The sequence below is a fragment of the Tupaia chinensis genome, unplaced genomic scaffold, assembly GCF_000334495.1.
Source record: "Tupaia chinensis unplaced genomic scaffold, TupChi_1.0 Scaffold145304_1, whole genome shotgun sequence".
Taxonomy (NCBI): Eukaryota; Metazoa; Chordata; class Mammalia; order Scandentia; family Tupaiidae; genus Tupaia; species Tupaia belangeri.
Genome location: NW_006205165.1, coordinates 895,332 through 910,086, shown reverse-complemented (window position 1 = coordinate 910,086; position 14,755 = coordinate 895,332). Strand labels below are relative to the sequence as shown.

The 14,755-nt window shown below is 36.5% G+C and overlaps 1 pseudogene; it reads left to right on the top strand.

Moving 5' to 3' along the window:
* Nucleotides 1–14,755, top strand: part of LOC102495719 (YJU2 splicing factor homolog pseudogene) — a 19,137-nt pseudogene that overhangs the window by 2,463 nt on the left and 1,919 nt on the right.

Below are 14,755 nucleotides of genomic sequence, written 5' to 3'. Positions count from 1 at the left end.
AAAGAGTGAAAACAAGAAAAATTAAAAGTAGACCTAGATTATGTATATCTAAAAAGAAGAAAGAAATCAATTTTGGGAAATTGCATTCTATCTATTGATGTATGTAATCTTTCTTGATTTTTATCAACCAAGAATATTTCCTTAATATGTTTAAATGAATGCAGCGTGTTTGAGAGCTAATTCCTACAACGAATAGAACTGTCCACTGTTGGTGAGATAGAAACAACAGAAATAAAGTGCTTCCAAGCCCTCATTTCTGCACCTGGATAAAAGAGGTGCCGATTGCCGCAGCAGCAGCAAATGACTGTGACGGAGCAGCCAACTCCTCTCACTTGCTTTTGCATTCAGTTCTTAACTGGTTACCAGATAGGGCCCTATTGCCTATTTCAAATCTTCTTTTGCTCTAATGTGTGCGTGCACAACATACACACACACACACACACACACACACTATGAAGCAAACCTAATTTTCTAACCTGAATTTTGCCCCCTTCTGAACAGGACAATTGGCAGCCCATGTGGCAGCTATGCTGACTTAAGGAGACCTGAAAACATTTGGCCGCATCATGCTATGTCCTGACCTTTGAAGCCAGTACCTCCCTCTTTTGGGGACGATATCCCACAGGCACTTTTCACTGGCTTGCACCTCCTTCTCTAAAACGAGAGCTTCTGACATCGGTATAGTAGTTGCATCTCTGCCTACCATAACTAGAAACATAGCAGGGGATAGACTCAGGCACTGGAAATTTACCAGCTGCTTTATACCTAATACCTCTTCAAATTGTACCACTTAATAAAATCAGAGGAATTAATTATAAACCATTTTAGAGAACTTCACTTAATTGCTGATTTCCTGCTTCTGCTCTAAGTACATGACAAAGTAACCAAATGTACAAATCAAAACCAGACTCCTTGTCCTTTTACTATTAATGTAAGAAAATAAGTACAGTTCCTGCTAAATCACATATAGGCCTTATAAACTGTAGGATTTTTCTGTATAACCAGGAAAAATATTCCAAGGAAAGACTATCCCTGTAAGGACATAGGGTTTCTTCCAAGATCAGAAAGCATCTCCTTAACGGAGTACAACAGAACAAAGGGACAGGAAAGTGAGGAGACTACCTCTTTAAAGAAACACAGTATATAGCTGTAAATACCAGATATAGTGTGTATGAAAGAGGAGGGTCTGAGGAAGGACGTTTGGGAGGGGGACAGGGAGGCAAAGCATTTATGGCACAAAGAGGTGTGGTATTATCTGTTGAAGATACTTTGTAGTTTTATCAACAGTACTAGGGAGAAATGTTCACCTGTTGAAATATCCATTTTGTAAGACAAATAATAATGTGATCGAATGTATGGAAGAAAATGAAATGAAAAAAAAATTTTAAATAAAGGGAATTAGCAAACGTCACTGAAAAGAAGAAAAGTTAAAGAAAAAAGGAAAGAAGAAAACTAATGTTTATTAAGCACCTACTATATGCCAGGCACTTTGCTAATTTCACAGGCCTTATTTCATTTAACTCAACAACCTTGTAAAGTATTTCTCTTCATCTACAAGAAGGAAAGCTGTGTCTCAAAAAGGTTGACTAGTTGGCCCCAAGTCCCACAGCTACTGAGTGAACAGTAGAGGAGACGGGCAAGAGAAAAACTTCTTATTACTCCAATTTTGAAACTAGAGGATAGGTTTCCTTTAAAACTCGTATCACTGGACAGCTCTTTTCTATTTTGGAGTGACCTTAGATTAAGTTAATCATCATTTTTAAAAAGGAACTAACATTCTTTCGTCACTTTGGCTACTCCCATCTTGCTTCTATGTTCTCTTAACCCTTCAAGCTAATCTTCCAGACACGTTATTTCCTCAACTAATTACCATACATCCTCTGTTCTCTCTATTCATTTATTGGTTAATTAGTTCAACCAACAATCACTTATTAAATGACTACTACGTGTCATCATTCTGTCTAGGGCTAGAAAAAGCAAAGGTAAAGACCCAGTCCCCACTCTGGAAAAATTCATAATCTGAAGAGGGGGTCACAGACATGGAGTCAGAGACAATGTGGGAGGAGGGTGGGACATGGCAGAGGGTGAGGGATAGGGAATTAAAGATGGAAAAAATATATATATATATACAAGACATAAATAGAAAATTATTTATTGATAACACGTATGTTGATGTGCTTGATTGAGCCAATATACAGTGTATTTTGAATGAATTTATTTTGTATGCTATAATGATGTGTAGTGAATTAATGTAAAAAAATTAATTTAAAGAAAAAAATCTTATTATAGGGACCAGCAGTTAGCGTAATGGCTATGTCGCTGGACTCTCATGTAGTCGACCACAGTTCAAGTCCCGGACTCGGTAGCTTAAACTCATGCCAGGCACATGTGTGTGTGTGTGCCCAAGATCCCAAGAGGAGAATGGAGGAGAAGGGATTGCGGCATGGCCATCCCCCCTGGGGGGTGATTTTTCGCTTTCTGTCTCTCTGTCTCTCTCTCTGTCCTTCTGGCAAGTGCACGCGCCCTATAGCAAAAACTTCTCCCCCAAAAAAAATCTTATTACAGAGGTCAGTGGTAAATCCAGGTTATCCAGGAAGGGGGAAGGCGATATTTTTTAAAAAGAACATAAAATGATGACTATAAAATTAGGTATAAGTGAATATTTAGAATGAGAAAATAAACTGCAACAATTTACAAATTTTAAAAAGCTGGAAGAAAATAAAAATACCACAAAATCCGAAACAAAACCAACATATGTTTTATTGATTAATATATGATGCATCTGTAGCACTTTTTCCTACATTTTTTGGCTGCATATACCTTAACAATCTGTTCATTTGACAATAATTTTGTAATGTCATTTTTTATATAAAGAATAGAAGGTTAATTCAATGGATTCCCCCAGCATGTTTGATTGATATGTGGTTTTTATTATTGATACATGGTATATTAGTCTGCCCAGGGTGCCATAACAAAATACCACAGGCTGTGTGGCTTAAACAACAGAAGTTTATTTCTCACAGTTCTGGGGACTATAAGTCCTAGATCAAGGTCCAGAGGGGTTCAGTTTTTAGTGAGGACTGTTTCCCTTCCTGCCATGGCCTTTCCTCTCTCTTCCTATATTATAAGGCCACTAATACTATTGGACCAAAACCCCAGCCTAATGAATCTAATGAATTCATTTTCCCTTGATTACCTCCTAAAGGCTCTGTCTCCAAAGACAGTCAGATTGACCCTTAGGGCTTTGACATATGAGTTCAGGGGCAATACGGTTCAGTCTATAGCAGGTGGGGTACATAAAACATATGACTGGACACACAGCCATACTCACTGTAATACTGCTAGGAAGTCAAGGCCCTTCAAAAATAGGAATTACAATCATCCTTTTTTTTTTTTTGAACAATTGCCATTAAAAAGAAAAAATAGTATGGTGTATATATAGTTATATATGCTACATTACTGACTATATTCTTAAAAGGAGAAAACTTTTATTTTGACAAAATTTAAAAATGTAATGTGATAGAAAAAATCTACACAAACTATTGGGTTGTCAGAAAAGTCATGATGCATTTTTACCTAGAAAAACAGAAAAAAATATGTCATGATTTTTCCTACAATCCAGTAACTTTGAACTTTACATTTCAAACATTGTTTTTCCTCTACTGCCAAATATGTCTAAGACCAATGCTATAGGATGTATTAATATCATACTACCTCTGGCTCATCCCTTTTCATGTAAGGATGCTGGACATGTCAGGATATTGGATTATAGGAGCATCCCTGAAGTCATTTCTATACCATTAGCAGTAAGTTAACTATACACAATAAGTGACTGCAAACCACATTAAGTGTAGCCCACTAAGCCAAAAATAATGTATCCTCAACTCTCTCTTAGTCACTCAAGTGACACTCAACACAAGGAAGACAACTGATAGAAAAAAAAAAAAAAAAAGTCAGACCAGAAAGGAACAACTGTCTTAACCAAATATGGTTAAATACATTACTTTCAAATTACTATATATATATATGTATATATACCTTGTTTTAAAAAAACAATGGTAGATCACCTCCCAGAATGCTGGAATGGGGTTATTCAGTAAGGGGCTTTGAAGATTTATGATTAGTTTCATGGTAATTCAGCCTCCAAGGTAAGATATGTTCAAGTTTCTTAGGAAATTACGAAAATCTTCACAAAGGAGGTAACATTTGAGCTGAGTCTTTAAAAGTACTCAAGGGTGGTGCCAGCAGGTGGCATGGTGGTTAAGGCACCAGACTTCCCCAAGGCCAATAATGGTTCAAATCCCAGACCTGGTGGCTTGCTTTCTCACTTTCTCTCTCGCTCTATTTAGCACACATGCCCTATGGAAAATGTTTTTAAAATAATAATGAATAAAATAATTCTTTTTTTTAAAAGTACTCAAGGGAAAGGACACTTTAGCAAGATACATTTCATGTACTAAGTCTCACAGGAGCTAAAGTACACAGGTTCTTGTAGCACTATAAGTAGTTCACTGTCTGTAGGGGAGGTAAGGGAATGGTGGGAGATGAAGCAACAGAGACAGGTCTGTAATTGAAAATCAACAGACTCTCAGAAAGCTCTGGAATTCCCCACTTATATCCTTCCCTGAGATACTTTAAGTTCTCCCAATATTGGGAAAAAATTGTTTTATCTATCCCTATTGTGGGTATGACAGAACAACCAGACAGAAAAATCGGAAAAGATAGAGAATTCAACAATACCACCAGCCAAGATGATCCAATTGACATTTATAAAACATTCCATTCAATAACAAAAAAACACATTTTTTTCAAGCAGCTATGGAACATGCCAAGATAGATCACATCAAAAAATAGTGAGTAGAAAACTCTTAGCCCTCATCACTCCCACAGAAACAGAAAAACAAGCAGAGATTATCAGAAACAACTTTGTCAGAACCCTGGAAAATAGTCAAAGGTTCACAGCAACTAAACAAATACCAAATCAAGAAAAAGCCCACCTCAAAATGGTTATAAACCACAATGAGATAGCACCTCACACTCATTAGTTTGTCTATTCTTTTTTTAAATGGAAAATAACAAATATTGGTAAGAATATGAAGAAATTGGGATGCTGTGCATTGCTTGTAGGGAGTTATAATGGTATAGCTGATGTGGAAAACAGTTTGACAACTCTTCAAAAAGTTAAACATAGGGGCAGGCAGGTGGCATGGTAGTTAAGGGCACTGGACTCCCACATGGCCGACTGTGGTTCGAGTCCTGGACCTAGAGGCTTGCTTTCTCACTCCCCCCCCCCCTCTCTCTCTCTGTCCCTCTCTGGTCAAATTAAAATAAGTGAATAAATGAATAAATTTAAATAAAATTATTTTTTAAAAAGTTAAACATATAATTACCATATGATTCAGTAATTCTACTTCAAGGTGTATGCTCAAAATATTGAAAAGGATACTTGTATACCAATGTTCATTACAGTATTATTCAAAATAGTGAAAATGTAAAAACGGCCCACATATTCATTGACAGATGAATGGGTAAACAAAATATGGACTACTCATACAGTGAAATATTATTCAGCCTTAAAAGAGAATGATATTCTGATCTATGCTGTAACATGAATGAACCTTGAAAACATTATGCTAAGTGAAATAAGTCAGACACAAATGGGCAAATGTTGTATGAGTCCACTTTTATGGCAATTTGTAGAGACAGAAAGTAGATTAATGGTTATAGGGGCAGAGAGAAGCAGGGATTAGGGAGTTAGTTCCTAATGGGTACAAATTTTTGTTTGAAGTAATAAAAAATATTCGGGAAGTGGATAATGGTAATAGTGGCAACAGTGTTGTGAATGTACTTAATACCACTGCACTGTGACTTTTAAATGGTTTTTAAAAATTCCAAAAAATAACCATAGAAGATATAGACAAAGAAATCTCTACAAGAACATAACTTAAAGTAGGGAGATGGGAAATAGGGTGAGAACAGACAAGAAAATCAGAGAATCAAGGTCCATGAGGTCTAGTATCTAGTAAGACCTCCTTAAAAGGAGAGAGAAAAAAAATTAGACTAGGAAATTATCAAAGAAATAATGAAATAAGGTCTTCCCAAAAAAAAAGGACACAACTTTCCAGACTTACAGGGTTTACTGGTGGCCCACACTATGAAGGAAAAAATAATCTCAATGCAGATCATAAAGTTTTACAAGAAAGAGGAAAAGGGACTATCCTAAAAACCAAAGGCCTCTGTGTAGAAAAATTGCATGTCACAAAGAAAGGTTCAGACATCAGAATAGCATTAGATTTCTCACCAACAATAGTGAAAGCTTTAAGACACTGGAGCAATTCCTTTAACATTCTAAAAAAAATCATTTTCAACCTTTAATTCTTTACCCAGCCAAACTACCAATCAATTGCAAGGATAGAATACAAGCATTTTCAGACATACAAGGTCAGGAAACTGTTGGAGTAGGTGATCACCAGAATGAGGGTAATAAACCAGGAAAGAGGAAGACATAAGACCCAGGAAGCAGGACCCAACACAGGAGAAAACACCAAGTATTTCTCAGAATGATGAAAAAAGGAAGCTCCCAGACACTCACTCTGAAGATGGCTCAGAAGTCAAACAGTCCAGATTGGAGGGTTTCAAGAAGGCTCTGTCTGAGGTGACGATGGAATTCACTGAGCGCCTCATGTGGTTGACAGCACTGAGATGACTATTACAGTTCTGTCAAAGAGTTAGTGATAAGTACAAGTTAATGATAAATACATAGAAAACCAAGCAATATTTCATTAATTCCAGGAACAAAATCCTCCAAGGAAGGAAAAGTATGCATAATAAAATGCATTGTTCATTTGTGAACAGTATTTGTTATTATCATAATTCTAACATTGAATGTAAATTTAGCCAAAAGTTCCAGGTTAATTAAGTTGAAAAAAATGAGACAAGGTAACAGATGTGGAAAGCTGTGGTAGGATTGAATCCTAATCTTCCATTCAAATAAATTGGTAGCACATACCAAAATTAGAAAACAGCTAGCAGCCTTCTTGTGTAACTTGAACATATGGAGGGAAATACTAGAAGCAGCAGCTGAAAAAAATAAGAGCAAGGTGGCTGTTTCTGAAAAGTAGAAATTGTAAGGGGTAAGATAACTGCTGTGTGTCATTGTAAGACTTGGTTAATGTCTGAATTTGTCAACTATGTGTGTATTATTACAGTACTGATTTGATCAAAATACAAATTAAATAAATAAAACTTCAGGATCAGGTCTAAAGGTAAAACATTTAATCCTGATCTATAGGAGAAGATAAATTGTTAAAGGATATATTAAAAAAAAAAAAACCACCTCAGAGTACATATAAAAAGATACCTCATTTTCAAAAGTAGTAGGAAAGCTTGGTAATATTCTTACTTACTCTTATCCTAGCCCCACTCTTGCTCAACAGCAGTCTTAAAGACAGCAGCCTGTGCTCCTAGTGTGGGACCCTGGGCCATGGTTCTGGAGAGAGTACTTCAGACCTTATTTGAAAATTATTGTATTATTATTCTAACCTGTCATGGGACTACCTAAAGACAGAAATAAAGTGCTCATCTCTGTCCGCCCTAACTCAGAACTCACTCAGGTCAGAAAAGTGACAGGCATTACTGAAAAACCTGTAAGGTAATTTAGCTGCAGTGGCACAGGCCATAGGGTGCTATTACATGATATTGGACCCAAATAGGAGGCCTAGGTTCAGATTCCAAGTTAATCTTAATATACCAGGTATGCTGCACATGCCCATGATCCTGGTTGGATGGGAGGCTGGAAGGAAGATTGCAGCATGGTGTGACACTCAATCAGGGGTACCTGTCTGTGTCTGTTAGTGTCAAAGACATGGAAAACAGAAGGCAGTGGGATGACATATTTAAAGTACTGAAAGGAAAAAAAAAAACTATTGAACAAGAATTTTATATTCAACAAAACTGTCCTTCAAAATTAAGTGACAACTTAAAATGGTCCCAAATAAACAAAGGTGAGGAAGTCCAACATCACTAAGTCTGCCCTATAAGAAACACTAAAATGAGTCCTTTGGGTTGAAATGAAAAGACACTGGAAAGTAACTTAAACCTATATGAAGAAGCAAAGATCCCTGATAAAGAGATCCCTGATAAACATAAAAGCAAGTTCTACTATATTTTTGGTTTGTAACTCCCCAAATGCACCAAAAAAATACAAATATATGCTACTGGACACATAATGTACAAATATGCAATTTATGACAATAAAATAAGGAAAGGGAGGAACTAAATACAAGTACAGCTTTTATATGTTACTAAAGTTGGTATCAATTCAAACTAGATTTTAATAAATTTAGGATGTTAAGTTAATTTCCATATTAACTGCAAAAATCATGCCTAAAAATGACCAGTGCAAATGAGGAGAGCCCAAAATGGTTCACTACAAATCATCAACTAAACACAAAATAAGACAGAGAGGGAATGAGGGACAAAATTGGTATACAGTAAAGAGAAAACAAAAAGGTAAATGACAGAAGTACTTCTATATTAGCAAACAAATTAAATGCAAATAAAGTCTCCAATAAAAAAGCAGAGATTGGGGGCCAGTAGGTGGCATGGTGATTAAGGTGCTGGACTCCCACATGGTCGACCATAGTTCGAGTCCCAGACCAGGCAGCTTGAAAAATCACACCAGGAGAAAGTGTGTGTACCCAAAATCCCAAGAGGAGAGTGGAGGAGAAGGGATCATAGCACGGCCATGCCCCCTGAGGGGTGATTTCTCACTTTCCCTCTCACTGTGTCTCTTTCCAGCAAGCACAATTGCCCTATGGCAAAAAGGGGGTGGGGGCAGAGATTGGCAGAATGAATTTGAAACAAAACAAAAACCTACTTCAACTATATGCCCTTTAAAAAGATGCAATCAGGGACCAGCAGTTAGTGTAATGAAGATGCAAATAACCAAAATCAGAAATAAAATAGGGACATTATTATTAATGCCACAGAGAGCAAATGGATTATAAGAGAATGCTATTAACAATTGTATGCTAGCAAATTAGACAGCCTAGGAGCAATGGACAAATTCCTAGAAACAACTGGATTACCTAAATTGACTCAGGAGAATACAAAATCTCAAGAGACCTATAACAAGTAAAGAGATTCACTCACTAATGAAAATCTCCCAACGAAGTCCCAGTAATTCATTGGTGAATTCTACCAAACATTTAAAGAAGAATTAACACCATTCCTTCTCAAATTCTTCCAAATAAGTGAATAAGTAGGGAACACTTCCCAACTCATTCTGTGAGACCAGCATTACCATGATATCAAAACCAGATAAATACATCACAAGAAAATTAACAGCCCACTTTATCTTATCAATGTACATGTAGAAATTCTCCCATAAAATACTAGCAACTCTTATCCAACCACACGTTAAAATGATTGTGCACCATAACCAGATGGAATTTGTCCCAGAAATTCAAACGTTGTTCAGCACAATGAAATCAATCACTGTAATACATCACATTAATATAACAAAGAGAAAAAACCAAATGATCATCTCTGTTAATACAGAAAAGGCATTTAACAAAATCCCTTTCATGATAAAAGCATTCAAAATAGTAAGAATAGAAGGGAACTTACCCAACATGAAAAAGTACATTTATTAACCTACAGCTCACATAATCAATGGTGAATGACTAAAAGCTTCTCCCCTAATATCAAGAATAAGATATAGATGCCTACTTTCACCACTGATACTCTACATTACACTGAAAGATCTAGCCAGAATAATTACAATGACAAAAAGTAATAAAAGGCATCCAAATTGGAAAGAAAGTTGTAAAAGTTTCCCTGTTTACAGACAACATGATCCTATATGTGCAAAGTCCCAAGTAACCTATATGAAGGCTACTAGAGCTAATAATTCTGTATATTGCAAGTTCCAGTATCAATACACAAAATTAGATATATTTCTATACACTGACAGTGAACAACTCCCCAAAATTTTTAAAAAGTAATTCCATTTGCAATAGCATCCAATAGAATAAACTTAACTAAAGAGGTGAAAGACTGGTACACTGAAAACTACAAAACATTACTGAAAGAAATTAAAGAAGACTTAAATAAATGGAAAGACATCACATGTTTATGGACTAGAAGACAATATTATTAACGTGTCATTTCTACCCAAAGCAGTCTACAGATTCAATGCAATTTCTATCAAAATATCAACAGGTGTTTTTGCAGAAATGAAAAAGCCAATTCCCCACTTCATATGGAATTGCAAGAAACCCAATAAACAAGACTATCTTGAAAAAAAAACTAAGTTACGGGACTTACATGTCCCAATTTCAAAACTTAATACAAAGCTATAGTAATCAAAATGTGGTATTGACATAAGGATAGACATATAGACTAAGGGAATAGAATTTTTTTAACTATTTATTTTATTCTTTATTTATTCATTCATTGATTTTTAATTTGACCAGAGAGAGACAGAGGGTGAGAGTGAGAGAGAGAGGAAGTGAGGAAGCAAGCCACCAGGTCCAGGACTCGAACCTTGGTCGGCCATGTGGGAGTGTCCAGCACCTTAACCATCACGCCACCTGCTGGTCCCATAAGGCAATTGAATTTTAAGCTGAGAAATAAATCCACACATCTATAGTCAATTGTTTTTCTTTTTTTCTGGGTTTTTTTTTTTTTGAGAGGTTTTTGCTATAGGGCGCATGTGCTCACCAGAAAGACAGAGAGAGACAGAAAGAGAGAAATCACCCCCCAGGGGGGATGGCCATGCCGCAATCCCTTCTCCTCCTTTCTCCTCTCGGGATCCACGTGCCCAGCGTGAGTTTAAGCCACCAGGTCTAGGACACGAACCGTGGTCGACTACATAGGAGTCTAATGACATAGCTATTATGCTAACTGCTGGTCCCTAGCCAACAGTTTTTCAACAATGGTGTCGGGTCCATTCAATGGGAAAAATTCTTTGTGTAACAAATGGTGCTTGGACAACAAGATATCTACATACAAGAGAATTAAGTTGGACCCCTAGTATATAAAAGAATAAAACAGATCAACATGTACCTACTATTCAAACAGAATCCTAACCTGTTTCCTGACTTTAAGTATTAAGCAAAGTTCTCTGAACATTTTTTTAATTTTGATTTATTAAAGTTAAAACTGCCTTTCTGGAAATTAAAAAATATATTTAAAAAAGACTTATTTAGTAACCACAGTAAGCTATATAACCTCAGCTATGTGCTACTTTGTAGTATATTCATTCTACCCACAGAGTTTCATGCCTAAAGTCAACTTTTGTTCACAAATATGTATATATAAGCTGACTTTATTATTGAAAGTATTTAGATTAATTAAGATATTTCGTGAATCAATACAATGTGGGAAAGAATAAAGGAATGGAAAGCAGAAAAAATTTGATAAGGAGTTAATATCCATAATATATAAAGAACTCCTACAATTTAACGAAATGATAAAAGGACCCATTTTTAAAATTAATTTATTTTTTATTTGACCAGAGAGGTACAGAATGAGAGAGAGTGAGAGAGATGGAAAGTGAGAAAGCAATTCACCAGGTCCAGGACTTGAACCATGGTTGGCCATGTGAGAGTCCAGCACCCTTAGCCACCATGCCACCTGCCGGCCCCAAAACAACCCAATTTTAAAATCCTCAAAAGAATAGACATAAAAAAGATGATCAGCATCACTAGTTACTAGTCATTTGATTTACCAAAGCCACAATGAGATACCACTTTACAAACACCAATATAGGTATAATCAAAAAAGTGGAGGACCAGCAGTTAGCATAATGGCTTTGTCGCTGAACTCCCATGTAGTAGACTGTGGTTCGAGTCCGAGACCCGGTGGCTTAAACTCACGCCAGGTGTGTGTGTGTGCCTGCCCAAGATCCCGAGAGGAGAATGGAGGAGAAGGGATTGCGGTGTGGCCATCCCCCCTGGGGGGTGATTTCTCGCTTTCTGTCTCTATGTCTCTCTCTGTCTGTCTGGCGAGCACACACACCCTATAGCAAATACCTGTCCAAAGAAAAACTAAAATAAAATATTTAAATATCATATGACCCAGCAATTCCACTCTTGGTTATATAACCAACGGAATTGAAAACACAAACTCAAAAAGATTCTTGTATGCCAATGTTCATTACAGCATTATTTTTAATAGCCAAAAGGTGGAAACAACTCAAATGTCCATTGACAGATGAATGGATAAACAAAATGTGGTATAGCCATACAATTCAGCCTTAAAAGGGAATGAAATTCTGATACATACTACAACACGGATAAAACCTGAAAACATGCTGACTGAAATAAGCCAGACATAAAAGGACAAATATAAGGATTTTATTAAATATCTACAACAGGCAAATTCACAGAGACAGAAAGTATATTAGAGGTTACCGGGGACTCAAAGAAGGGGCAGGGATGGGGAGTTAAAGAGTTATTTCTTCACTTAATCTTAGCCAAAAGGCTGAGAACCAATAGGGAGTTGTTTCTTAATGGGTACAGAATTTCTGTTTGTAGTGATAGAAAAGTAACTAGATAGTGGTGATGGCTGCAAAGTGTTGTGAATGTAATTAATGCCACTGAATTTTACACTTAAAATAGTTACAATGGTTGGGACCAGGCATAATGACTATGTAGCTGGACTCCCATGTAGTCGACCGCAGTTTGAGTCCTGGACCCAGTGGCTTAAACTCACGCCGGGCATATGTGCGTGCGTGCGTGCGTGCATGCGTGCCCAAGATCCCAAGAGAATGGAGGAGAAGGGATTGTGGCGTGGCCATCCCTTCTGGCGGGTGATTTCTCATTTTCTATCTCTCTGTCTCTCTCTGTCTTTCTGGCGAGCGCACGCGCCCTATAGCGAAAACCTCTCAAAAAAAAATAATAATCCATGGGTCAAAAAGGAAATCTCAAGGAAAGTTTTAAAATACATTAAACTGAATTTAAATGAAAATACAGCATATCAAAATTTGTAGGACACAGCTAAAACAGTGCTGAGAGAGACATTTATAAACACTAGGCCTTAAGTTTTTTTAAATGATCATCTCAAATCAGTAATTTCAGTTACTACATTAACAAACTAGAAAAAGGTAGCAAAATAAGACCAAGCAAGCAGAAGAAAGTAAACAATAGAGAGCAGAAACAAATGAAATTGAAAACAAAATAATAATACAGCAACTCAATGAAACAAAAAGGTGGTTTTCTGAAAGCATCAATAAAATTAATATGTAGCAAGACTGACAAAGAAAAAACAGAAAAGACACAAATTATTCATTGCAGGAATAAACTAAGATATCACTATAAGTTCTGCAGACATCAAAAGAATACTAACAGAGTATGAGGGAACCTCAAAACTTTCATGGAAAAATGGAATTAAAGTACAAATTTATTTTGGTATAAAAAGTTTTGAAATTCATGCATAGCTTTTTCATAGTGCACATTTTCCAGAAAATTTTCTGAAGACTCCTTATACAATGAACAACTCTACATATACAGAACTGAAAAATTATATGAAATGGACCAACTCCTCAAAAACCAAACTACTGGAGACTGACCATGTAGCCTAGTGTTTAAGGGAGCCACATCCCACATGGTTGACCGCAGTTTGAATCTCAGTCCTAGTGGCTTGAAAACAATGCTGGCCATACCCAAGTGTGCCTAAAATTTCATCAGGATGGGTTAATGGAGGAGAAGGGATTGTGACATTACCATACCGTATGAGGAGGGTGTGCTTTCTACCCCCTCCTTCTCTCTCTGTCTCTCTCTCTGGTGAATGCAAGTACTCTCTGCCAATTAAAACACACATACACACAAACTTCTGCAACTCACTAAACATGACATAATTTGAATATCCCTATAGCTATTAAGGAAGTTAACTTTGTCATTTATTAACTCCCCAAGGGGAAAAAACTCTCTAAGCTTAGATGGTTTCACTAGAGAATTCTACCAAACATTAAAAAAAAAAAATTCTATACACTCTTCCAGAAAATAGAACAGGAGGAAGTACCTCCACTCACTTTATGATGCTGATTTTATCCTGATACCAAAACCAGACCAAGATAGAAAAAAGAAAAGAAAGAGAGAGAGAGAGAGAGAGAAGGAAGGAAGGAAGGAAGGAAAGAAAGAAAGAAAAGAAAAAAAAGAAAAGAAAAGAAAAGAAAAGAAAAGAAAAGAAAAGAAAAGAAAAGAAAAGAAAAACAGACTAATATCCCTGCTCTCAGCTTTACATATTTTAAAGACACATCAGGCAGCATCTTGAGGCCATACAAAACATAAAGGAAGAAATAAAACTGTCTCTATTTGTAAATGGCATGGTTGTATATAGAAAATCTCAAGGAATCTACAAAAACCTCCTAGATCTAGTGAGTTCAGCACAGTTACAGGATACAATATCAACATATAAAAATCAGTTCTATATACTACCAATAAACATATTTCTATGTTACTATCAATGAACACATGGAAACCAAAATTTAAAATACAATTCTGGGGGGCCGGCAGGTGGTGTGGTGATTAAGGCACTGGACTTCCACATGGCTGGCCATCATTTGAGTACCAGACCTGGCAGGTTGCTTTCTCACTCTCCCCACCCCATCTCTCTCTCTGCTCAAATTAAACAAATAATAATAACAAAATTAAATTAAATAATTCTTTTTTTTTAATTTTTTGAGAGGTTTTTGCTATAGGGCGCGTGCACTTGCCAGAAAGACAGAGAGAGGCAGAAACCGAAAGAC